The 27,649-nt window shown below is 39.5% G+C and overlaps 1 protein-coding gene and 1 long non-coding RNA gene across 9 annotated transcripts in view; one reads left to right on the top strand and one right to left on the bottom strand.

Moving 5' to 3' along the window:
* Positions 1-6,516, bottom strand: part of ZNF507 (zinc finger protein 507) — a 51,739-nt gene extending 45,223 nt beyond the window's left edge. For all 8 annotated transcript variants that reach the window (XR_012154497.1, XR_012154498.1, XM_073307819.1 and 5 more), the window contains exon 1: positions 6,370-6,516. The gene's annotated coding sequence lies outside the window, so the exon portion shown is untranslated. The remainder of the gene's footprint in view (positions 1-6,369) is intronic.
* Positions 5,294-27,649, top strand: part of LOC140896275 (uncharacterized) — a 160,470-nt gene continuing 138,114 nt past the window's right edge. The window contains exons 1-2 of the long non-coding RNA XR_012154499.1: positions 5,294-5,426; positions 5,846-5,977. This is a non-coding gene — a long non-coding RNA (uncharacterized LOC140896275). The remainder of the gene's footprint in view (positions 5,427-5,845; positions 5,978-27,649) is intronic.

Below are 27,649 nucleotides of genomic sequence, written 5' to 3'. Positions count from 1 at the left end.
CACACCGTTCTGTTCTCTGGATCAGTTCTGGTTACAGGCCTGTCTACTCTTATCAGTAAGGATTCCCCAATCACGTAGACCTGCCTTTTCCTGGTGATGGTGCAATTCTCTGGTCTATCCCCTGTTCCCTCTGGCTGCAAGTCCTCTTGATTCCTATTGTCTCTTGCAATCCTCTGCAACCCATCCCGTATCCTCCTGGGGCTCATATTTGGTGATGTTATCTCCACTGACTCTTCCCCTCATCCTATAGGACTCACTGCTCTTCTCTTCTTCCTTGCCCTCTCACCTTCAGTGACCACCTGCTGTGCCCCTTCTTCATTTTCCAACTCCGCAAACCTGTTCCTGAGCTCTATTTCTTCTTCACTAGCCCGTCTTTTCCTCTGCCTGGTTCTCTTAGTCACATGCTTCCACTGTCCACTTTCCTCACCCAGCAGTCTCCCCTCAGAGTTCTTTGGTCCTGCTTCCATCTGCAAGTCTGAGCTTTTCCCTTCAGCCTCCTCATGTCTTTGCTCCATCATCTGCTTGAACCCCCTTCTAAACTCAAGCAGAGTTTCCACCTTCATCTCCAATTCTCAGATCTTTTCTTCCATCAGCTCGATCAGACGGCACTTCATGCAGACTAAACTCTTCACAGGTACCCCCTCCAGGATCATTTACATGCCGCAGCTTCCACATCCAGTCATCTTCAATGTGTCTTCCACTGCTTGGGTCACTACCACTGCTGTCTCTGTATCTGTCATAGCCTTTGTCATAAATATAAAGGGAAGGGTAAACCCCTTTGAAATCCCTCCTGGCCAGAGGAAAAATCCTCTCACCTGTAAAGGGTTAAGAAGCTAAAGGTAACCTCGCTGGCACCTGACCAAAATGACCAATGAGGAGACAAGATACTTTCAAAAGCTGGGAGGAGGGAGAGAAACAAAGGGTCTGTGTCTGTCGGTATGCTGCTTTTGCCGGGGATAGAACAGGAATGGAGTCTTAGAACTTTTAGTACGTAATTTAGCTAGGTATGTGTTAGATTATGATTTCTTTAAATGGCTGAGAAAAGAACTGTGCTGAATAGAATGACTATTTCTGTCTTTGTGTCTTTTTTGTAACTTAAGGTTTTGCCTAGAGGGATTCTCTATGTTTTGAATCTAATTACCCTGTAAGGTATCTACCATCCTGATTTTACAGAGGTGATTCCTTTACTTCTATTTACTTCTATTTCTATTAAAAGTCTTCTTGTAAGATAACCGAATGCTTTTTCATTGTTCTCAGATCCAAGGGTTTGGGTCTGTGGTCACCTATGCAAATTGGTGAGGATTTTTACCAAACCTTTCCCAGGAAGTGGGGTGCAAGGGTTGGGAGGATTTTGGGGGGAAAGATGTGTCCAAACTACTTTTCCTAGTAAACCCAGTTAGAGTTTGGTGGTGGCAGTGGATATTCCAAGGACAAAGGATAAAATTAATTTGTATCTTGGGGAAGTTTTAACCTAAGCTGGTAAAAGTAAGCTTAGGAGGTTTTCATGCAGGTCCCCACATCTGTACCCTAGAGTTCAGAGTGGGGTAGGAACCTTGACAGTCTTTTCACCTAAGTCCTGTTCATCCAGGAAACACAAACCAAACCAAAACACCCCCACTCACAGCAAAACAAACCCCCAACAAGCATGAAAACACTGCTAGACCACCACACACTCCCTTCATAGCCTGTCTGTTCCTCTGCCTGGCTCTCTTAGTCTTCCCCCCAAACTCCCCTGGCAAACTTCCCTGTTTACAGCTCTGTTTGCTGGCTCCTGTGCCACTGCAACTGTCTGTAAGATTTCTGGTTTGAAATTGAACTTTTTGCTGCAGTTCACTGTGATACACTCAGAGGGAAACTAAGCCAACCTTAGCATTGGCGACAGTAATGGTAAGTAAACTAAAATTACAAAAAAAAAAATTGTTTTTGTGCAACACATGGGAAAACTAGCTTCCTTTCACAAGCACTTCTCTGCTGTGTTGGGGCAAAAACACATTTTGTAACTTTTTTTAGTACCTTTATTGTAGCCAATGCTACAGTTCGCTTGCACATTCCTTTCCCTTACATTATAAGACACTTTCTGAGAAAAAGTCTTAGTTACAGAATATGGTCTTTTATTTTTTTTTTTAAAAAGCTAGACTACAGTTTTGTTCCAATATTTTTCCTCATATTCTGTAGTGGACATATGTATATTTCTTATCTTGGTATGTGTTTCTGAACACATATGGATTTTTATTTGATCTGTCAAAAAGGGAAATACATACGGTACTCTGCACTGTGGTCAATGGTAGTTACATGTTACAGCCAATATATGGTTAAGGTCTGTAGTAGTACTTCTTTATTTTAAAAGGTTTTACATATATTAATTTGAGGATTTATTTAACTCAGATGAAAAGTTTTCTCCATGCTAAATCTTGGATTCTACTATCACAACTCAATTTCCCCTTGCCCTCCCTTCAGTACAGAAGAAAAGTCAATTTGATTAAATAAATTAAAATAAGTGTGAATTTCACAGCTTGGAGGTATTTTCCAAATGATTTCAGTAGGACTACTTCCAAGATTAAATTTAAGCATGGACTAAATGTTTGCAGGACCACAGCCTTTGTAGGGTTTGGGGGTTGGTTTTTTTTGTATATTTGCTTTGTAAGAAAGTTTTACAGAGAAATAAACAAAATGTAACTTTTACTTGCACACATTATCATAGTAGATGAGCAGTAAAAGAAAAAAATAAGAGAGCAGATTGTCCCAAACAAGATACTATTATTGTATTCAGGTACTTGCTATATGAATTTATCTCCCTGACAACAGCTACAAACTTTTTCCTTGAAGTATTTCAATTGTATAGGTCATAACACCAATCCCCACAGAAATGCTGAGCAGAGATACTTCCCCTTCAGTTTACTATTCAGTTTATTTTGGCATTGAATTAGTTTATTTAAAATGCAGTTATGTTTTTTCTATTGTAAAAATACTGAAGTTGAGAGACTCACAAGAGGATGTGGAGAAGAGTTTCTAATTTTCTGCAGATAGAGGAAGACACCGACCTTTCAAAAATAAGACTATTTTTGTCTTTAAGTCATTTTATTTAAATAGTAGCATTTTCTAAACCTTTACATTCTATAAAGATTTAAGTTCTTATTTACTAGAAGCATGTATGCCGAGTTCAGGCCATGTCAGATATTACAGGAGGATCACAATATCAAATATAATTAAGGTAAGGAAATTTGCAGTGTGACTTCCATTCATCCATAAAGTAATTAAACCCGGTTATGAAGTAAATATTCAGGGTATCACATAAAATGTGAATTATTAGGACAAACCAGAACGATCTTTTCTATATTATTATCAACACTAGATTTGAAAAATGTTTAAGTACTGAAACCACACATAATTTGATGAGTTTTAGCCACTTAATTCAAAATAACTCATTTTTAAAAGATAAAAAAGTTATCTTAAAAACCCAGACTCATTAGATTCCTTAGTAATTACAAAACAATTTAAGGCCCTGAGCCTTCAATCAGATCTATGTAGGTAAATTCTGTGCAGAGCCCCACTGAAGTGGCAGAAAATGTAGGCTGAAAGTACAGTTATGATGTCTTAGAAAACTTTTATATAGGACAAAAGAACATCATGTGGACAGATTATGTAATGCAAATTCAGTATCTTTTTGGTAATAGAAATCAATGTGATAATGTATCTGTAGACAGTTACTGTTAAACTGAAAAAATGTCAATTATTCCATCATGAAACAGAATAAGTATACTTTGCATTTTCTACTTTCATTTTTGATTGTTCAGTTGGCATAAAATGAATTTCATTTTGTTGAATAACTACAAGCACAAATACATCCTTTTCACATAAAGCTTGGAAACCACAGAAATGACTGCCATTACAAGTGTCTTCACTTCAAGTTGCAGTAATAGTGATAATATGAGAATAAAAGTTGATACAATGGCTTGCCTTCTGTTCATTAAAAATGTAGATTGGATTTTTTTTAGTAATACTTATAATCTGAATAAAGCAATTTCAATAGTGTTTTTAGTATGATATCATGCTTAGATGTTTGGCTCACATTGACCTTAACAGGTGCCACAACTATTAGTGCAGAATAAGCAAATACTATCTATGCATAGTGCAAGATCTCTTTCAGAATTCAAAAATACACTGAGGGATGATGTCAACTTGAAAAACAGTCAATTTCTAAGGGTGATTTAAAAAGAGTTTTAAGTACTATGCCTTCCCTTAAGTACTCCAGTTAATTTTTGTGGGACTGCAGTTTGTTTTATTTCCTACTAGGAAAATGTTTTTCTACCTTTGTGTGATTGAACCATAGAAACATAAAGGAAAAGTTCCATACAGGAGAAATTATTATTTTACACATCACGCTGTCAAACTGAAAGATGATATTTTTCTCTAATCTTTTTCAAATTATAGTGATCTTAGATATCTGCAACGAAAGTAAAAAATTCAAACATCTGTGATTCTTCTACATCTTTGGACAGCAAAAGTTACTGTTGCTTACTATATTTACAAGCTGAGCCTAGAAAGAAAAAGTTTTATTCTAGATTCTGTTTTGCAGTAGAGTGATATTGAAGAGACTATTTTTATTTTTAAAAATTGAAAAACAAAAAAGTTCAAACTTTAATTACTGCATCAGTAACACTTAGACAAGAGAAAAGCCCCAATCTTGTAATCAGATCTATTAGTGTGGACCCGTACTCTGCATGTAGCCCAGTTAAAGTCAAGGATCTACCCACACTGCCCATTTGCAGGATTTAGACCTATGGGAAATTTCTCCAGATTGAAGTAGTGGAATATACATGAGTGAAGTGCGTATTTCAAAAGACATGACTAACTTAAGGGCATTTGAAATGAAAGTTAGGTCTAGAGAAGGCCAACTATTGTTTTACACAATAATGTAAAGCAAAAGCTATCACAACAGCCTTTACAAATCCCATGAGCAGGAAAACTTTATCATCAGAATTTCACTTTTACTATTGGTTTTATTACTTAATTTTCAGAAACCAAAGCTATTGACATAGCAAAATCCTTGAGGCTGATATCAACACAACAGCTGAGAAAAGTTAGATCTCACAGAGTTACCATACATCCAGGTTTTCCTGGACATTGCCTCTTTTTTGAGCTTCCATCCACTGACTGCGTGGATTTTTCAAACAACAGGAAATGTCCTGGATTTTTGCGGAGCAGATGCTGCAGCTTAAAAAGAGCCCTGATTGGTCCATTTTCCAATTGGTTCTGCTCCTACACTGACAGCTGATTGGTCCATTTCTCTGCAAAAACAGCTGCCAGATCCTAACCACTCAAGCCCTGGGAGGTGCTGACTGAAGGCTGTTGCTGCTTCCTGGGCATGTACCAGCTACACAGGGAGCGACACTATCCTCCACTTCCAGTGAGCACCCCTGCTACAGGTACCCTCTCCAGCTCTTCCTGCCCGTTCAGTGTCCTCTTTTTGGGAATCTGAAATATGGTAACCCTACATGACAGGCTTCTCATATCACTCCCTCTCCAAAGGGGAGGGGGGCTGAAGTCAAGCACCAGTTTGGTTTTCCTACTCCTGCATTTCAAAATAACTGACTGGAACTAAAATGAATCAGATTTGGTACATTAAGATTATTGCCTCAACTGCACTTTGGTTTCAGCATCTGGTTGCTCTTTCCTCCCCTGCAGGGGCTGCTGAAACAACCGGAGGCTTGTTTTCCCCCTCAAAACCCCATCGCGGTAGAAGGGGATGGTAACGTGGGGGTGGTTGGAGGCATATCTACCCTGCCAGGGACGCTTGCAAACCTCCCCATTTAGATAATTATTTATCAACCTTCCTCTCCTACAGTCAGACCTCATGCAACCTCCTGTCCAGCTTAGTCACCGCCCGTCATTCATACAGCAAACCCATCTCTGGGATAGGGAGAGAAGAGGCACAAGAAGCCGCTCAGGGCAGAAAACCCCGTCCAGGCTGCGTGAGGTGTGTGAACCCTAGGTTACGCTAAGGGGAAGGGGCAAGGAGAGCGCTGGGCGTTACGTAGGAAGCAAGGGCGCGAATGCACACCCCAGTACGGGGCGCGGGCGCCAAGACCCCCCAGGGGCAGCAGGCGGAGGCCGAGGCGGGCGGTGATGACCCCAGTTACACCGCAGGGGGGGCTGAGGGAAGAGAGTTTTCTTCGGGGGTGAGAGAAGGGAGCGGGGTCTGTGGGAGACGGACGGGGGCCCTGCGCCGTGCCGCAGGAGGTGGTCGCGGGGGAGCCCAAAGTCTGAGCCGGGGGGAGGGTTCCAGGATATGCACATGGGCTCCGCTTCCTGGCGCTCTGCTGCCGCCGCCGCCTCCTTCCCTCCCGCGCCCCGTTGCACACACGGTACCTGCCGGGTCCTCCGCGGGACAGGCCGCTCCCCGCCACGTCGCCTGGATTCTCTCGGACCGGCGTCGCTGAAGGCTTCCCCCCCTCCCTGGGAACACTGCTTCAAAATGGCGGTGATGGAGACGGGATCACGTGACCGTTAAGCCAGGTCAGGTGATCGACGAGTGAAAGTTCTCTGTCTCCTCTCCCGCCTTTCTGTTACCATAGAGACGAGGGCTGGCCTCAGGGTGAAGGAAAACCCGAAGGCCCTGCTTACAGAAGGGCATAGACTGCACCATACGGTTTCACCTAGGAGCCCCATAGCCAAGGGGCAAGCTCAACCCCCCTGCACAAAGAAAAGGAGTACTTGTGGCCCCTTAGACTAACCAATTTATTTGAGCATAAGCTTTCGTGAGCTACAGCTCACTTCATCTGATGCACAGACATTCAGCAGCCAATCTCGCCCCTCACCCCTTCAGCATTTACACTCACCCCCTGTACACTGACATTCAGCACTCACCCATTCAGCATCCACACTCACCCCCTATACACTGACATTCAGCATCCACACTCACCCCTCGAGCATCCATGTCTCCATTGCTGTATTCTCTTTCTTGATTTTTCTCCTGGTCAATATTAGAAACAGGCATGGATATTACATGTGCATCTCCCAACTGTCTCCCCTGAATTCCTAGCTTAAAACTCTTTTAATCAGTTGTGCCAACCTCCATCCCAAAGCCCTCTTTATAGCACCACTGCCTGAGCCATCTGTTCATCATGATCTTGTCTTGGCTTCATTCTCCTCCTCTAGGGATAGGTAGAATCCCACTGAAGATCTTCCCCAGCCTGACATAGTCTCCCTTGATGCATACCAGCAAGAATCTGGCAGTGTCCTTTCTTCCCACATGAAAGACAATCAGTGGATTCTTTCCTGCTACAGTCAGGATCCTCTTCAGCCTCAGATCCACGTCCCATATCGTAGTTCCCAGCAGACAGCACTCCCTTCTGTTCTTCAGATGAGTTCTGGTGACAGGCCTTGGTCTTCTTAGTAGGGAGTCACCAATCTTGTTGACCTGCCTCTTTCTGGTGTTGGTGTGATTCTCCAGCCTTCCTCTTCATTCTGGCTGCAAGTCCTCTTGTCTTTTGTTCTCATTGTGAAAAACAAACAGAAATTTGTTCTGAATCTCTCAATAATAATAATAATAATCTTAGAGTACACGTGTAATAATAGTTGGTACAAAATTTTCTGATCAAAATGAGTTAAGGGTGGCCCTTTAAGAGCTTCTGAAAATCTGTTTCATTGAACGTTTGAGAACTTCTAACCTTTTCACCTTCTATATAAGTTTCTTTTTTCTTTCTTGTAATTATTTGTCATGGTTTAATTAACCAGTCATCTCAAGGGATTCACTCCTTCTGTAGATAAAGGAATGAGAAAGTTTTCTATCTTGTCTCTGTACAGTAGTACCTGATACAGTGTGTCTAGATTAAAGATACTATGTAGATAACTGGATAACAACAGTCTCCACACACTATGTAATTCTCCTTTGAGGTAATTAAAAACTTCATTAAGTTAAATATTTCACTTGCATTGGAAGTATCATGACTGTATACATTGCTCAATAAGATTGGTGTATTTACAATTCTACATTGAATAGGATGGCTTCTGTTAGGATATAGATATTCAGGCCTGTCGGTAAAGGCCTGTACTCGAAGAATTTTGGTGTATTCTTATCACTTGGCTAGTTATAGAGGTGTAAAAGAAAGAATCAAAATCACTGTCTGCTGGTGTAAGATCCTTCTCTTAGTGAGACAGTCTGAGGCCCTGTTCTTAGGCTAAGGCCTTTGGCTAAGCAGCAGAGGCAGCCTGGCAAACTGGGAAGCGACCCATCACATCCTCACATTCCAAACTAGTCACACTGAAAGAAGGTGCTATTGGGCTGTTAGGAATACTCTCCTGTCCTGATAATGCCTGTCACCTCCAGAGAAAGGGAAGTGCTTAGAAGATGTAAAAGGAAACTTAGTTTGATAGCATCCTATCTGGCAAGAACTCACTTATCAATAGCTGGGATGTGAAATCCTCACTTCTGTATTGTTTTGTCATTATAGTTCCCACTTTGCTATTGTTTGTCTGTATAATCTCTGTCTGGTTCTGTGATTGTTCCTGTCTGCTGTATAATTAATTTTGCTGGGTGTAAACTAATTAAGGTGGTGGGATAGAATTGGTTACATAATCATGTTACAATATGTTAGGATTGGTTAGTTAAATTTCAGGAAAATGATTGGTTAAGGTATAGGTAAGCAGAACTCAAGTTTTACTATATAGTCTGCAATCAATCAGGAAGTGAGTAGGTGAGTGGGGGGTGGGAAATGGGAACAGGGAATGGGGTAAGGAAATTGGAATCATGTTTGGCTCAGGGCAGGAATGGGAACAGGGACAGAGGTGTAAGGCTCTGTGGTGTCAGAGCTGGGAAGAGGGACACTAAGGGAGGAAACTGGAATCATGCTTGCTGGAAGTTCACCCCATTAAACATTGAATTGTTTGCACCTTTGGACTTCGGGTATTGTTGCTCTCTGTTCATGTGAGAAGGACCAGGGAAGTAAGTGGGTGAAGGAATAAGCCCCCTAACAGCTTCTATCCTATATTACAAAGTTTCCGGTTTTCATAATTATATTATAATTATTTGCAAGCTAAAGGAAATGTGAAACTAGATTAAATTTGGATAAGACAAATAACTGAACATGCTAGAAACAAGACACTTTGTGTTGAGCATAATAACGTTTGTAATTTTATTAAAAAAGCATAAAAGTTGCCTTGTAATAACTATAGATATGCACAAAATGTAAGAGAGATGAACTTTGTGTTGAGCATGATAAGCTCAATTAAAATAAAAGTAATGTGTATTCTGGAAACTCCAAATAAAATTGGAGATGATAGTTCAGAAAGGATGCTATCTTGATTGATGAATTAAGTACAAATGAGGTTTAAACAAAGAAGTCCTTTGTATAAACTTTTGAATAACAGAAATCCATGTAGAGAAACTTGTCTATAAGGTGTCTACTTCTTTGTGACCTCAGGTTGAAAACATTTTTCAGTCACGAAGATGGATGGTGAGGTTTAATTTTATTAATGAGTAGAAAAGCCATTGGTTATATGGTTGTCAATAATAAATTTACTTTAGTCCAGGACTTTTTTCTGCACTTTGGAAACTGACTGTTCCAGAACCCCTCAAAATACTTAATAACATCAACTTTATTATATTGTATCATATAATTAGGGACCTAAAAATTGTAAATTAAATGTATAGCATATTATTCATAATACTGAAATGGTCTCAACCAATGAGAACACATGGATGCTGTTCTAACTTAAGCTTGATGTTAAACCAGCTGTCCCGAAGAAAGCAGAAGTGTCATAAAGACATCTTTACCCCTCTCCGCGTCCTGCACAGTTTGTTTGGAACTGAGGATCAGGGCTCTTATCTTGAACATCTGTGTGGTGTGGTGGGTTTTTTTTTAAATTATTTTTGTTTGTGAAAATGACCAAGAAAATTGATTGCTGAGCACTTCCACTAGTATCCAGGCAAGTACGATTTTCTGACATATTTCAGTCAAGTTTCAGACCTTGGCAGACTACTGAGGATGTTTTAGGTCAGTGGTTCTCAAACTTTTGTACTGGTGACCCCTTTCAAATAGCAAGCCTATGAGTGTGTCCCCCCTTATGAATTTAAAACACTTTTTAAAAATATATTTAACACCATTATAAATGCTGGAAGCAAAGCGGGGTTTGGGGTGGAGGCTGACAGCTCACGACCCCCCATGTAATAACTTCATTACCCCCTCTTCAGTTTGAGAACCCCTGTTTTAGGTTGTGTGATGCATATACTCTGTTTTGGATTTGAGACAGAGCTACCTTGAATATTACAGAGAACTCTCAGTAATACTTGCCATAGAATTATAGGACTGAAAGGGACCTCAAGATGTCTTCTAGTCCAATCGCCTTCACTCAAGGCAGGACTAAGTATTATCTAGACCAGGGATCGGCAACCATTGGCACATGGCCTGCTAGGGTAAGCCCCCTGGCAGGCTGGGCTGGTTTGTTTACTTGTTGCGTCCGCAGGTTCAGCCGATCGCAGCTCCCGCTGGCTGTGGTTTGCCGTCCCAGGCCAATGGGGGCTGCGGGAAGCGGCACAGGCTGAGGGATGTATTTGTGATCTACTATGACCCTCTGATCCCTTTCCACAGTACTCCTTCCTAGGCAGTCATTTCCCATTTTGTATGTGTGCAACAGATTGTTCTTTTCTAAGTGGAATACTTTGCATTTGTCATTATTGAATTTCATCCTATTTAGTTCACACCATTTCTCCAGTTTGTCCAGATCTTTTTGAATTTTAATCCTATCCTTCAAAGCACTTGCAACCCTTTCTAGCTTTGTATTGTCTGCAAACTTTATAAGTGACTCTCTGTGCCATTATCAAAATAATTGATGAAGATATTGAAAAAAACAGACCCATAACTGATCCCTGTGGGACCCCACTTGATATGCCCTTCCAACTTCACTGTGAACCACTGATAACTACTCTCTGGGAACGGTTTTCCAATCAGTTATGCACCCACCTTACAGTAGCTCCATCTAGGTTGTATTTCCCTAGCTTGTTTATGAGAAGGCCTTACTATCAAAAGCCTTACTAAAATCAAGATATAGCACATCTACTGCTTCCAACCTTCCACAAGGCTTGTTACCCATTCAAAGAAAGCTATTGGGTTGTTTTGACATGAATTGTTCTTGAAAAATCCATGCTAACTGTTACTTATCACCTTCTTATCTTCTAGGTATTTGCAAATTGATGGCTTATTATTTGCTCCATTATCTTTCCCGGTACTGAAAAAAGCTGATTGATCAGTAATTACCCAGGTTGTTCTTATTCCCCTTTTTATAGATTGGCACTATATTTGCCCTTCTCCAGTTCTTTGGAATCTCTCTTGTCTTCCATGACTTTTCAAAGATAATCACTAATGGCTCACATATCTCCTCAGTCAGCTCCTTGAGTATTCTAGGATGTATTTTCTGGTGACCTTAAGACATCTAACTTGTCTAAGTAATTTGTAACTTGTTCTTTCCCTATTTTAGCCTCTTATCCTACCTCATTTTCAGTGGCATTCATTAAGTTAGGTGTACAATTGCTACTAAACTTTTTGGTGAAAACTGAAACAAAAAAGTATTTAGCACTTCTACAATTTCCACATTTTCTGTCATTCTTCTCCCACCTCCCCATTGAGTAACGGGCCTACCCTGTCCTTGGTCTTCCCCTTGCTTCTAATGTATTAGTAGAATGTTTTCTTGTTACCCTTTATGTCTCTAGCTAGTTTAATCTCATTTTGTGCCTTGGCCATTCTAATTTTGTCCCTACATACTTGTGTTATTTGTTCATATTCATCCTTTGTAATTTGACCTAGCTTCCACTTTTTGTAGGGCTCTTTTTTGAGTTTCAGATCATAGAAGATCTCCTGGTTAAGTCAGGGTGGTCTCTTGCTATACTTTCTATCTTTTCTACGCAGTGGGATAGTTTGCTCTTGTGGCCTTAATAATGCCCCCTTTGAAAAACTGAGAACTCTTTTGAACTTTTCTTTCCCTTAGACTTGCTTCCAATGAGATCTTACCTGCAACTCCCTGAGTTTGCTAAAGTCTGCCTTCTTGAAGTCCATTATCTTTATTGTGCTGTTTTCCCTCCTACCATTCTTTATGGCCATATGCTGCCACTTTGAATTCACTTGAGGTTTCCCTTGTGGCATTTGGTACTGGCACATCCTGGACTAGATAGACTGGTCTGATCCAGCACAGTATTCCTTATATTTCTATTTTATATTCCTAAGTATTAGTTACATTTTGTTAAGGCACCTGGAGGCCTTTGGGCTTGGATATTGAGACATTAAAATTGAATTGAATTGAATTTACATTATTTAAATGGATTATTCAGATTTACACAGACATTTCTTAATATTCAGCTTTTCTAATCCCAAAGTAGTGATATTTCAGCTGCAACAATGACATCTAGGGGCTGATTTCTATTAATTTAATATTAGATATGTATCTCCCATTTTTGGAAAACATAAGCACTAATACGTTGACTAAATCAAAATTACAGTATTCACTAAAAAACTGTAAATCTGATATGTGCTGAAAGTTATAACTTAGAATAACCATGGCATTTTACCTTTTTTTTTTCTGTTTTGTTTTCCCTTACTTCTGGCTTCTTCTGGCATTTAATGATGTTCTTATTTTTAAAATTGCAAAACAATGAATCTCTGTGACTGCTGTACACAGTTTCCCCCCGCCCCGACATTAACAAATTATTAGGCTCCCTCCGCCCAAAAAAAAATTGTTTCCCCTTTTCTGTGACTTTTCTCATGTTTGTTCTATCTGTTATTAAAACACAATGGATCAGATTTTCATATGACTTTATTCTGGGTTCTAAAATCACGTCCACAGTACCACTTGGTAGGTATAATTGTTGCATGTACAAACCTTGCATTTGTACTGGAGATAGGCCTGAACCAAAATCCCAGATTCAAATGCAGATCCAAATTTAAACATTGTGGTTCAGGACCTCCTCTGATTTTTGTACAAATACATTTTTTGCGCATTCAAACAATTTTATTAACAAAACATGCAGTCACAATATTAGAGGGGCCTTTAGAAAATGTGTCCCAGTACTTACATTCTTGCTTTTCTTCTCTTGTATCATATATTATCTGACCACAAGTCACATACTTTGGAATTGATATTTACATAAAATATAGTCTGTTTTTTCTTTCCCTTCAGTTTCTTTACTCACATTTATAACTCCATCTCAAACTTCTGAGATTATCAGCTGTTTTGCTAGATTCCATTCATTTGCCATTCAGTAATAACATACAGTATTGTCTTTAAAGTGCTGACTTTCCAGTGAGACCAAAAAGAAGAGAGTCTGATAAGAAACTCTTTTGAGTAAAAGTTAAGGAAGGGCTAATGCAAAAGTGAGAAAACTGTGGATTCTATTGGCCGGGGTAAAATCCTAGCTCCACTGAAGTCAATAGCAAAAATCCCGCTGACTTCAGTGGGGCAAAGATTTCACCTCAGTTTCTTAGCTATGAGCTAGTGTTTTTGCCACGTAGCTGTTTCAAATATAGGGAAGGGCTCATTGCTTCCCCAATCTTTGTCCTTAGTATTTTAGCATTTCACGGCCATGAGGAAGAGAACTTGAGGAGTGTAATTTATTGTACTTCTAAGAAGAGAGAGAAAATCCAGTAGGATTGAGAAAAGAAAAGTTAAGCCTTAAACTGTTGGGGACTCAAAATGTTAAAACTAGTGGTGTGTTTTCAGTTAATCTGTTAGGCAATGGTTAGGAGGCTGAATTTGAAAGAGACGGTGTGACATGAAAAAGCACCTGCGCTGAGATTACAGGTGAAGCAGTGAAAGTTGGAAACTGAATAGGAGTCAGAGAGAAGTTACTTCTTTAATTATTGTCTGACTGGAAACAAAAGGAGAGAAACCAGAGCAAGTGAACTGAGAACACTATGGGATTTGTAGAAGGAAACAGCTTTCTGCCAAACTGCCTAGAACAGGGGTTCTCAGAACAAACTTTTTGGTGGCCGCAGCAGGTAGCCACTAACTCTTGCTGATGGCTGCTCTCACAATTTTTCCTAAAATACTGAATTAATTTTAGGAAAAACAAGTAAATCTGCACATATACGTGCCCAAATCATTGTCATTTATTTATGTAGGATTTTTTTTGGCAGACTCAATAATAAAAATAATGTACGGTTGTCTCTATTCTTTACTGGACCTAAACAGAATAGAAACACAAATCAGGGGCTTTCCACGTTCTTGTCTTTTTTTCTTGTTGTTTCTTTTGCTTTTTTTAGTTGATTTTTTAAAAGACTTGCTAGAGAGTAAGTCTGTTGTGAAAAGTGAAATTAATATATATACAAATATCACTTTTCACAGCAGACTTACTCAGTCCCAGCAAACCTGGGTACAAATTAAGCCCTGGATGGGGAGGTGGGTAGAGAGGCAATGGGGCACTGGGGGAGGCAGCGAGGGCCAGGGTGATGGGGGGGCGGTGAGATTGGGGCCAGAGCCTTCCACCGTGCAGCCAGGCAACAGAGCCTTAAGCCCCATGGCTAGAGCCTGCCGCCCACCACCCAAGGGCTGAACCCCGTCCTCACCGACCCCAGGAAGGTGAGGAACTCACTGGCTGCCTGCTCCGCTGACTTTTGTGTCTCCAGAGGGGGACAGGGCCCAACTACTACTGAAGGCTCCCGCCCCCACCATCACAGCCCAGGCAGCTGTGGCCGCAACAAAAGCCCCTGGTGGCCGCATTTGAGAAATGCTGGCCTAGAATGCAAGTCAAGCCACTCAGGCCTGCTACAGCTAGGAGGTTAAACCCAAGCTGGCAAAAAAAAAAGAAATGCTTTTACTGATATAGCTCATGCTGGTTCCTTGAGGAAAATAAGATATGTCAGCAAAAGAACTTTTATGGTAGTAGAACTACAGCTACATGAGGATTTTTGCTAGTATAAAATGTCACAAAAAATCATCCCACTAACTGACATTGCTATACCTGCAAAAGTTTCTAGTGTACACCTGGCCTAAGTATCAGAATTATCAAAGGTCCGTCAGAAGCCTGAAGAACCTGATCCCTTATTATAAATGGGAGATCTGCATGAAGTGGCTGTAGAGCAGAAGAGACTAGGTGTATCTGAGCCAGAGTACAGAACAGGAACGGGTTTGGAGGAAAGGTAGAGAAGTAAGAGGAAAGCGAGAACTAGGTGTAGTTCTCCAGGAGATAAGTAACGTTTCTGCTTTTAAGTCCATATTTCTATAAGTATAAAAAACAAAATGGTAGAAGATTGCATGGTAGAAGATTATATATTTCTAGTTCTGCTGTGGGTAGAGCAAGAGAGCTTTTGAGATGCTTTTAGATGGAACTATTGTGACTTTGAGTGCTGCTTCTTATCTCACAGTTTGTTTCAAACCAAACCAGAATTTCCTGTATAATTCATACTTTGAATGTGGGAAACAGAAAGTGGACTCAAAAGCATTAGGTGTAGACCCTATCCTGCATGTGATATCTGCTGAATGCAGGAGAAGGGGGTTACAGCTCTCTGATTCTGTGGGCTGGTCTGTGTCACTGCTGGCCCTAACCCCAGTCGCAGCCCCAGAGTGAGTTAGAGCAATGGATCTGAGGGTCATTGGACTATACCCTACCCTGTCCACAACTCTGACACTCCCCCTTCAGGGGTGGACGTTGGCATAAGAGCTAATTCTGCTGGCTCGAGACCAAATGAAAGCTCCTCTCACAGGGGGAGTTCTCAGTTGACCAGTCACAGCTATAATTTGGAACACCTAAGTGGCAAAAAAGCTAGCTGATACCTAAGAAACTGGGGTGAAATCTTCACCCCACTGAAGTCAGCAGGAATTTTGCCATTGACTTAAGTGGAGCTGGGATTTCACCCTAGCCAATAGAATCCACAGTTTCCTTACTTTTGAGTTAGTTTAATTCAAAGGTAGCTAGGGCTGTGTGTGTGTTTGTGTGCACACATGCATGTTGGGGGAACAGAATTGTCTTGCAGAAGAAAGAATTAAAAGGCATGACAGGGAAATCTTTACTGCTGACTTGGTGTAGGGATATCTCCACAGAGAGCAGGACCAACATATTGTGGGACAATACATAGCATAGCATGGGCAGTGTATAGGAACTCATGCATGATGTAGCATATTGGAGTACTCATAATGCCTTTATCATTATATTAGTTTGCACAATTGCAGATATTGGGCACAGATTTTCAGCTTTTACTTTGAATAGTCCGTCCATACTTCAGAAAATAGTCCCACTGAAAGGATGTGGAATGGGACCCACTACTAGTTCCTATAAAATACAAGGAGTGATATGGACAAAGAAGTATACAGCAATGATATAAAACTACCACTAAGGGTTTTTTTCTCTCTCTTTTTATTTTCATTCAGTGGAAATTCAGAAGTGTCCTCAGCGTTCTCAAGAGGAATTAGCTGTGTGTAATGCAAATGTTATATCTGGTGCAGACTGATCCCAGTTGTTATGTTTGCCATTGACGCATGCCCTAATGGCTGCCTTCAATGTGTGTTTTACACGTACACGAGAATTCGTTTGGAATGATAAGCTGTGGTAAGTCTGGGATCACAGCCAAGCTTCTGAGTTATTTATCTGAATATTTCACATACAAAACGGGATCCCCTAAAAAGAGTTAGAAGCCCTGGATTTCTATATCTGTCTGATATTCCTGTTACTAATTTTGTTGCTCACTATTTGTATCGTTTCAATTAACTCCCTTCCTGTGGTAAATCAATCAACACAGACTAAAATATGTTAATTTCTGTTGCAAGGGAGAACTCTATTGCATTTTATGTCCTAAAATAATTCCTGAATCCTGATGGTTTGCATTTGCAGAACATTGAAATTTGGCACACTAGACATGATTTAAAATTACTTGTTGATATTGTGACAAAGTTCCTGCTCTACTTTGGTGGGTCTTGCGCTTATTGGCGGATTTGCTCGCCTTGGAGCTTCACGGCAGCCCTCAGCTTGGCCGTTTTTCTGAACCCACAGTCCAAGTCGACTCCTCCTGTGTCTGATCAGGAGTTGGGAGGATTTGGTGGGATCCCGGGCCCGCCCTTTACTCCGGGTTCCGGCCCAGGGCCCTGTGGAATGCAGCTGTCTAGAGTGCCTCCTGGAACAGCTGTGTGACAGCTACAACTCCCTGGGCTACTGCCTCATGGCCTCCTCCCAACACCTTCTTTATCCTCACCACAGGATCTTCCTCCTGGTGTCTGATAATGCTTGTACACCTCAGTCCTCCAACAGTCCGCATTCTCACTCTCAGCTCCTAGTGCCTCTTCCTCCCAGCTCCTCACACACACGCCACAAACTGAAGTGAGTGCCTGTTTAAAACCCAGGTGCCCTGATTAGCCTGCCTTAATTGATTCTAGCAGCTTCTTGATTGGCTGTAGGTGTTCTAATCAGCCTGTCTTAATGGTCTCCAGAAGGTTCCTGATTGTTCTGGCACCTTCCCTGTTATCTTACCCAGGGAAAAGGGACCTACTTAGCCTGGGGCTAATATATCTGCCTTCTATTACTCTCCTATAGCTATCTGGCCCGACCCTGTCACAATATCTATAATAAGTATAGGCCAGAACAGTTTTCAACCTGTGGTCTGTGAGTCTGCATACTATGTCTAAGGTTTCCAAAGGTTTCCTCCATTCAAAATGTTTTAGGGGTCCACAAATGAAAAAAGGTTGAAAACCACCGGGTCAGAATACACAAGACTGAGGTCAGTTTCCTGCTCAGGATGGCTATGATGGTAATCTAAAATAGTTCCTTGTAGTCAAATAAAAATTACACATACTTCTGGGCCTCAGTACATTGGATCATCTTATATTTAGTGCACAAACTATCTGCTGCAAGAAATAAGATTCTGGTCGAGATGTGATAATGTATCTTCCACAGCTGGGTCCATCCCAGGATAACCATTGGGTACTGTCAAATATTTAGTCTTCAGAATATCATACATTGGGGCCAAAAGGTTAACTTTAACTTGCATATGTTGATATTCTAGAAGATCTCAATAGGTACTTTGTTCTTCATTGAAAATGGCTGAGGAGACAAACTCCTGCTGTCAAAGATTCCACTAGGATAGGCATCCACTAAGGTCAGAGCTAGGCATTAGTCATCAAAGATTTCCTTGTATACATAGTTAACTGTGACTCCTCTGTGTGGGGTCAAACAGTCCTAGAGTCCATTTCACAAATGAAACACTCTTCCATTGATGAAAATACTGTGTTTCTCTGAAGGTGCAGTTGACGTACTGAATCGTCTCAACTATTCTCATTGGGCCAAATCTTGAGGTGCTTTTTCAGTTTTCCTCAGGTAAATTCCCATTGACTAGTGTAATTCTTGTGCATTGACTTCAGTGACAGTTTGTCTGAATAAGGACTCAATTAAAGTTGAATAAGTACCGCAGGATTTGGTTAAACAGCATTTTAATTACAGCTAGCTCTAAATGGACATGGGCAAGCAGTGAGATGTATGCAGTAATATGCATGAAGCGAGAATGGAAGCTGAAAATAAAGGGATGGCTAAGAGAAAACAGGATTTCAAGTTGTGAAGGCATTCTAGCATTCCAGATGACCCAAATGTCTCTTCTAGTGATTGCAGTTAATGAGTCCACTTTTCAGACATATATATCAATGAATCTCCAATTAGTTACCACGCTCAGTGATTGCCATGCCTGTGTCACTGAACTGAATGTAAGGTAGTTGACTAAACTGGATGGTTTCCTGATGGCCAGAGTCTATATTCCAGGAATGAAGACTTTTGACCACTTTAAGACAAGTTTAGCCTTAACTGTCTGCTTGAAGACTTCTTGTAAATGTTTTTAAGTGCTGAGTCAAAGTTTATGAATCTTCTGTAATGCTAACAGGTGCAGTAATTAACTGTGACAAATCAGTATTATTTGTGTAGCCATTTACTTCTGTGCAAACTGAACCAGATACTCAGCTAATGTAAATGGCATAGCTCCACCGAATGTGGCACAATGAGTACAAAGGGGATGTACAATGCTAGCAAATCATAATGGTAAACACCACCTTAAGCTCATATAGACATTGTTAGATAAACGGATGCAAAAATCAGAAGTGTTATATAAATAGATGTGTATGTATGAGTTACTTGTAGGTAAGTGGATGTGAGATGAAAGGAGTGTAAGTAGTTCTTATTGATCCTAAACTGATGTAATGTACATGTTGAGAGAGACAGGAGATGTAAATTATAATAATCTGGAGTACCTCTAGACATAAGCTTTCTTAGCCTGGTCTCTGAATTCGGCCCTTTGTACATGCGCGTGTGTGTGCGCGCGCGCACCACAAGTGTTCAGTATTTGTTTGCAGTTTCTTCAGAATAACAACAGCTTCAAGAATCCTTCTTTTATAGTAAGTTTTCAATAGCTTGTGTTTCTGGGAAATTTTCTCCCAGGGCAAATATTTTTGCTATGTGAATTTAAGTTCAGGATTCATGTAGAGTATTTTATGCATTTTATTCTCCTCTAAGATCTGCAGAGAAGAGCTCTGATAGTCTCTTCTTCCGATATGCCAAGTCCCCCATTGGCATTAGTACTATAGGTAATATTTAGAGGATTTGATGGCTGTCTCTGAGCACTGTATAGGTGGGCTCGTAAGGCAAGACTCTCTGTCCTGCTCCACACCCTCCATTTCCAGCATAAAGAGAGAAGAATCTGGCCCTATCCTACCTGACTTGAGAACCTTTGCCTTGGCACAGGTTAGAACAGCCTACAGGCATCTCAGATCTGCAAAGGGTCTGGGCCTGGGCCTGGCGGAAAATCAAGGAGCTGTAATGGACTATCTGATGGCTCCTCTATCCTTTGCTCTGTGCATCAAAGAATTTGGCCCATGGTAACTAATAGAACACTGGTTTGCAGAGGGAGGCTATGAAAAATTGTCTCAGTGAAAATAATTTAAAACATTTTTCTAGAACATGAGGCATAATCAGAATACATGCTGTGTGGTGTAGTATCAAGGTTTTGCTGATACTCATTTGGATTAATTTGCATAATGCATCTGTCCCACACTCATGCCAATAAAACTGTTACACCATTTTATACTACATGGCATGATTATGTATCCTCTCTATATTTTACGAAGTAGCAGTAGCGGGTTCATAGTTAAGGCTGAAGTTAGCTTCCCATTATAATCAATGATTTCAACATCCCTACCCCAACATTCCCCCCAGACAAACCATTTACTCTGAAATTGTACATGCCGAATCTCATTCCAGGGTAGAATTTTTCTGGTATGTTTGGAAAAGTTCAAAAAGTAATTTGAAGGGCAAGGGGCCAGATCTTTAGGTATGATTAAGAGTTAAGGATGAAAGTGAGTTTCAGTGGAATACAGCTATCCCCACAATATTATATTTTCTATACCAAAATTCTATACCTTTTAAATATATCCAACATTTTAAAAGTCTAGAAATATACAGTTATGATATCGATCTAATTCCTTATTGCCACATAATCCTTTAGCAATTACTGTCATCCCATCAGATTTATACAACCCACTCCACCATAACTTCCTCCTCTAAAATTTGCAAAAAGTATATGTAAAGACCAAAATAACAAATCACTAGGAAATGAGAAATCTCACTTTTTATTCAAGAAATCCATTTCCAATATAATCTAACACTATTATATACTACATTATTCATTACAAAACAACTACATATGTTAGTTCCTGCACAGCATAGTTGACAAGATGCAACCTTAACTATGGCTTGGCTGTTGTGCCCCTATATTTACAGTTGGAAGGTCTACATACGCATATGCAGACAGACAATAACATATATTCCTAAAATCTTTCATAGCACCAAATAAATCAGTCATCCCAATTCTATTTATAAAAATATTCTTTAACTTTATCACCAAATCAGAATGTGAGAACTTATAGAACTCTACCGTAAATCAATGTACATTGGGGACTATGTTCCTTTTGAAATCTCTACTGCCCCTTTAATAAGCAATATATACAATCAGTAGTATACATTCAACAACATATTCCATTTCTGAAGAAAATAACTGGAAAAGTATTGGACCAAATCCTTAGGTCCTTACTCAGGTTTTACTCCATCTCTACTGAGGTAAATTCTTGTTGCTTTCCATGTAAGTTTGCCTGGATAAAATGTAAGTAAGGACCCCAAGATTTGCCTAATTGTGTGTAAATTCCAGAAGCTGATTGTGCACTTATTTTTTTGCATGGGCAGGCAGGGTGCTTCCTATTCTAAATATTAATATTTCTTTCCCCTCCCCAGAGATTCACCCTCTCTTAAGCCTTGCATGGATATGCACACGCATACCTGTGCTTGAATTCTAAAAAAGAAGTGCTGGAACACACAGTTTTGACAAGAATATCTTATAACAACAACATACTTTTTTATTGCACACCTGAAAGATGCTATATATACCATATTCTTCATAGTCTATGAAAATATATCCCACATATTATGGTTTGCTGCCTATGCTGTCCCTTCAGGTAACTGTTTCCATGATTTCATGTCATCTGCTGATCGATGTCTGTTGCATGATACAGGATTTTTGAAAAAAAAAGGCTCTTATAAAAATCCCAGTATTTTTAGCATTAGTTTACGTTAAAATGGTCAGAAATGCCAGAACGCCATTTAACTCCCAAAGAAAATGCTGGAATAGCTTTCCGAAATGATTGGAGCACTGACACATGCACACACAATAATGTCACTTTCATCAAAAAGTGCATGTGGAATCTGTACCACAAGTTGCAAATAATATCATGGAACAACCACGGTGTGTCAACATAATGCCATGTTGCACACAATGTGCTTTCCTCCTTAGTTACTTAATCTTGCCACCATTCATAAGATATAAGTAGACAAAAATGAACCATCACACTTTTCAATAGTGACCTTCAGGTGGCAGCAGCATTACATTCAACTCTGTCTTACACAAAGTCCATTAAAAATGAAAGTAAAATTTGCAATAAATCAAAATAATACTGATTGTTATAATTTTATTACCAGAGCATTAAGTCAATAAAACTTATCTGAAATGTCATTTGCATTGTATACAATTTTTACTACTTATCAAGTATGTTTTAAAAGCATGTTTAAAACAACCAAATGAAGAAATCAGTGATAAATTGTTGGAAAGCTTGGACTTGTCTAATGGTGTAGTAAAACTAAAGTCTGTTTTGATCTCTCATATTGTAAAAGACTGTTTGTGAGAGCATTTGGTAGTACAATAATGTCTAGTGTCTTGACTAACTGTATTTAATGTCCTAATGTCTGATTAACTATTTTCCTGCAAGCTGTCAGGCCCTTTTTCATTCATGATTTTATGTAGGAAGGCCGTCTAATTATATGACATCCTTTCAGTGAAGGCGAATGTATTTGTTTCTTTTAATAATGAGGAATAATGAAATTTATTTATGCTGGAAGTCAGAGAAATTTATTGGAGAATTACCACACAAGAAACATGAAAATTAAAAAACCCCACTTAAATAGCATACTCATTACTAGGAAGCTTGCAGGTAATGAAACAGTTGTATGAAACCCAGTATACTGGATGATGTAATATTGCTTATGTCAGTTTTCAGTACATAATCACTATGCATTTCTATAACTGTAAGGTTACCACATTATTATTAGGTTACTTTAGATGGAAGAAACTACAAAAAAAGTTTAAAAGAATTTTTTACAAAGTTTTTTACAGTTTCTTGCTGACATGTCAATTACAATGTGCTGTGACACAACTAATTGTGTCAGTAGTGTTGCATTGTCAGTCATGTATTGCTGTTCAGCAAGACTGACACATATTTGGATCAGAGGTCAAAAGTTTTATTGGTTAAAACAGTTTAACAGTATTCGAGAAACAGCATATTAAAAATAGTTTCATGTACAAATGTGAAAAAAATATAATTACCAACATGACTGTGATATATTTTTCTGCAAATCCGTTTCAGCGCTTAGACTCCCAACAGGATTTTTTTTAAATAACAAGATATAGTTTAAAAACTTGTCAAAATTATAGATGATGTACATTTAATTAGAAATGAGCCACTATTAATCAGTTTCTTCTGATGTCATGTTTTGTTTTCTCAACATGAAGGACTTTTTTTTTTTTTTTAACTGAATGGGGAGCCTTGCAGCCATATGGTCCGTTATTTTCCTTTCCCATGCTTTTCCATTGTAAGTAGGCTTTCCTGTAACTCCTCAAGTAGAAGCCATTGCGTTCCCCTGACAGCTAGCTGGGAGGGGAAGAGACTGTGGGTGTGTTTATGTAAATACAGTTTGCTCCTGCTCTGTTTACATATTCATCATTTACAGCTGTGTCAAAGGATCGACTTTGGCTGGTGTTGGGTACAAATTATCTTAGTACTGAATGCAGGGGTAGTGAAATATGGTTACCAATGTTGTAATTATTGTAAGAACACAGGAAAGCAGGTCTTTGCTTAACTGGTCCCAAATGAGCGGGGGCACCCTCAGTTGAAAGAACCTCATTAAGCAGGGGCTCAAATGTTAGAGCCCCGTGAAAGTAACATGAGTGGGGACAGGAGTCCTGGTGTCTTGGTCAGAAGGCTGCACACCCCATCCCCTCCCCTCTCCTCTCTAGACTGGCTTAACCTACCTGTTCTTCCTGACTGTTCAAAGAATAGAGATAAATAGGCTTAATTGGGAGTCTCTTGTTATTTTAATCGCTCAATCAGAGCTAAAACCAGTTGTGGTAGGACTGTGTTTCTGCCCTTCCTGCTAAGAACTAAAATCACTGAGAGCTGAAATTACTCGAGATGGGGCAGTGTTTCTGCCCAACCTGCAAAAGAGCTGAAAATCACTGAGAGACTGATGTACAGAGGTCACAGCAAAGAGGCAGAAGGTGACTGACAGTCAGCTGGTGAATGAGCGGCCAGCAGGGTGGCTGAGGAGAGGCGCGACGAGCGGCCAGCAGGGTGGCTGGTGGAGGGGCCCAGCAAGAGCAATGAGCAGGTGGCTGGTGAGCAGCCAGAGGAGCAAGTAAGATGCCTCTTTACCCCCCCCACCCAGATTGGGAGGTGAACTCTGCAGATGCACCTCTGAACTCTGGGTCTGCACTGACCAACGACAGCAACTGTGAATGGGGAGCAGAGAAGGGTCAGGCATGTGAAAGGGACTTTTGGGTTCCTGGACTTAAGAACCTGAGGGGAAAAGGGCACTGCCCAAGCTACTTGGGTGTGATCTTTTACTCATGGTGTATGTTTATGAACCCTGTTTGTGGTGTTTTCCCAAATTAACTCTGAGTTACTTCCCTCCTTCTATTAAAAGTTTATTTTCTACACTTGGACTCTGTGCTTGCGAGTGGAGAAGTATTGCCTCTCAGAGGTTCCAGGGGTGGTGTAATTTCCCCAGGTTACTGGGTGGAGGCTCAAGCCGGTTCTGTGTTGTATTGATGGAAAGGAATGCCTAGATATTGAACACCGCCCTGGTTGTTGCTGGCTCCACGTGGCAGAAGGGTTACATTAATGATTAATTATTGTCAACTACTACATGTTAAGCATAGTTTCTTTTTATTTTTGAATTGTATGTCTAACAAAGCATGTTTGCCATTCGGGCCAAATCCTTAACCCATTGAAGCCAATGAGAGTATTGCCTATGACTTCAGTGGGACCTGGATTTGAGGCACGACAACTTGTGAGTTTTAGTTTAGTACCTCCCTTTGTCACTCATTTTTGTGCTATGTCTAATCTAGGGCCTTTAAATTGTAGGTGCAATGCTACCTAAGCTACCAAAGAACCAAAATGAGTGACACAAAAATATTATTCCTGTAGGAAATGTAAAATTATGTGGGATTCCTTCCTCTCTTCCTTCCTGTAATCTGTTACACAATTTTTTATTTATGATGTAAATAATTTTCAGTAATAAAAGTGAGAGGGACACCAAATCTGTGCGGAACACATGTAACTCGGGGATTAAAATGAGTTATGTGCTTACAAATGAGTACATTAGACAGGGGTGGAGAGTCTCCATCACCGCTCAGAGTCGGGCCCCTAGATTGTCAGCATCTCAAGGCAGAGATGTGTCTTCCATTTGTCTGTAGAGCACTGCACACATATCATATGGTAGAAATAAAAAATAATAGTCATACTTGGAGCTATTAATAAATATACAAGACCAAAATAAGCTGGGTGCACTCTACTCCAACAGGAGATTAAATCCCTTGTAGGAGTCACTCAGCATTACAGCTGAGCAAATAATCGTTTGGGTTTTTTTGGTTCAGGAACTGAACCAAACAATTTGGAAAATAAATTAATCAGGTGTCTGATAAAGTTGGCTTTATTATTTAGTGGAATAATTTTAAATTAAATATTGCAAAGCAAAGACTAAAGTTGAAATCTGTATTGGTACTACTGAATTCTTCTGGGGAGAGTGTTCAGTAAAACTATTCTGTGACAGTAACAATATTATCTAGGACATTAAGAAAATTATTTTAAAAATGGACAAAACTTTAAGTACTGTATCTCCATGATCAGATTTAGTCTGCTATTTGGACATATTATTACAAAACAAATGATCATTGCATAGTTATGCTTGGCACAGAGGTTCATACTGTGAAGAAAACACTCTTGACCTTGACAGGTAGTTGCAATTCCATTGAAATCAATTGCCAGTACAAGTCAAATGATGTTCTTATGACTGCCTAGTGTGTACTTCCTAGTCCTTCTGACGTTATTGTTTTGTTCCAAGTCATTCTTCAATCTTTTAGCAGCTGAAAGGGACCTGAGTACTGCAGCTTTTCAGAAAATAAACACTAAGGTTTACTGCTGTGTGCTTTGAAACCCTCTACTCTTCTCCCAAGTCTTTGTTTACAAGCTTAGCAACACACTTATTTTTTGTTTACAAAACAAAATATCTGATTGTTGTTTGAATAGCCAAGACTTGTACTGTTGCCATTAAGATACAGTATGACTTCTATCACCACAATTCAACTGGTCAATAGTTCTGATTAGCCTGATGATGGAGCAGTTGCTGATAGAACTCCGCAAATCAGTTTTTATCTTGTGAGAAGAAGCTTTCACTGTATGGAACATAATTGGTACAATTATGTATTTTCAAATGGAATATGTGATATTCTAAGGTAAGGGGATAAAGCAACTAATGTAAAGATTTATCCTGTATTTTCTAATCTCTACATATATATTTTTATTATGGCTTGGATATCATTGGAATAGATATGGCAAAAGTGATATGAATCTATCAACCAAATAACTTCCACAAGAGACTAAACTCACAAAAACCTGGTGACATTACAGTTTCAACCTGGGCCTCTAGGACTTCCTTAGTGTAATACATTTCTGAGAATGTTACTAAGTAACTTGTAATTTTTTAAGTCTTCTAAACAAGTCTGTAATTGTTCACATCTGCTCCACATCAAGTGTGTGTATTAAAAATTACAAAGTCATATTGAGCTCAGCATGCTAGAAAGGGCAAATAAAACTTCCTCTCTTAGCAGAGAATGGTATACAAGGTATAGATAAAATAATAACAAAGCCTTTCCAAGCAATAGTCCACTCCATAGAAGGTTTAAATAGCCTGTTATATCTGGCTTATTTGTGTTAGGTAAGTGCAACAGGGGAGCCTGATTGGACCTATTATCTAAAAATTAAAGAAATACATAAAAATTAAGTGGAAAGTGTAAGGAGGGATTCTAGTTGCTAGCCCTGAATATTAAGACACAGGACTAACAGGCTGCTGTGATTAATGTGGAACAAATCACTAACCTGGCACTCAGTGATGCAAAATCCAACTTGTGGGAAAGAGTGTCCTGTTCAGAGGGCTTTTATTGCAGCATGCTAATGCACTTGGCAATAGTCTTGTGATTTCTGTACTCAGGTGTTATTGTTTTCCAAGCAGTCAATTTGTATGAATCTGTTTTTAGTTCTATACTCTGACTAGTCTGTTTCAGGTCAATATAGATTATATAGATATAGATATTTCTACCTCCTCTGTTACCTTCCCATGTCCACACACACTAATTCTAACCACATTCTTCAATGAATTAACTCCACTGAGTTTGTATAATATAATCACTATTTGTTTCCAAAGTTTGGCCCTGATCTTGAGGTTCTTAACTCAGTTTATTTTTCAGTCCTTCATGAGGTAAAACATGCACTGAAACTCAACTTAGTAAAGCCTGATTATAAATTGAGTATAGACTTCAGAATTTGTCCCCTAGTTGCATCCTAGCACAATTTTAAAGATTCCTCAAATTGGATATGGAGATTAGGTCCAGCTAGGGCTGTCAAGCGATTAAAAAAATTAATCACTATTAATAGCGCGATTAAAAAAATTAATTGCGCAACTGGAAAAATTAATACCGTGATTAGAAAAATTAATTGCATGATTAATCGCACTGTTAAACAATAATAGAATTGTTATAATTATATAAATTGTTATAGTTATATAAATATTTTTGGATGTTTTCCACATTTTTAAATATACTGATTTCAGTTACAACACAGAATACAAAGTGTACAGTGCTCACTTTATATTTTTTAATTATAAATATTTGCACTGTAAAAATAAAAGAAATAGTATTTTTCAATTCACTTAATGCAAGTACTGTGGTACAATCTCTTTATCATGAAATTTGAACTTACAAATGTAGAATTATGTACCAAAAAACCTGCATTCAAAAATAGAACAATGTCAAACTTTAGA

Source organism: Lepidochelys kempii, chromosome 12 (assembly GCF_965140285.1).
Source record: "Lepidochelys kempii isolate rLepKem1 chromosome 12, rLepKem1.hap1, whole genome shotgun sequence".
Taxonomy (NCBI): domain Eukaryota; kingdom Metazoa; phylum Chordata; order Testudines; family Cheloniidae; genus Lepidochelys; species Lepidochelys kempii.
This window is presented reverse-complemented; position numbering and strand designations above follow the sequence as displayed.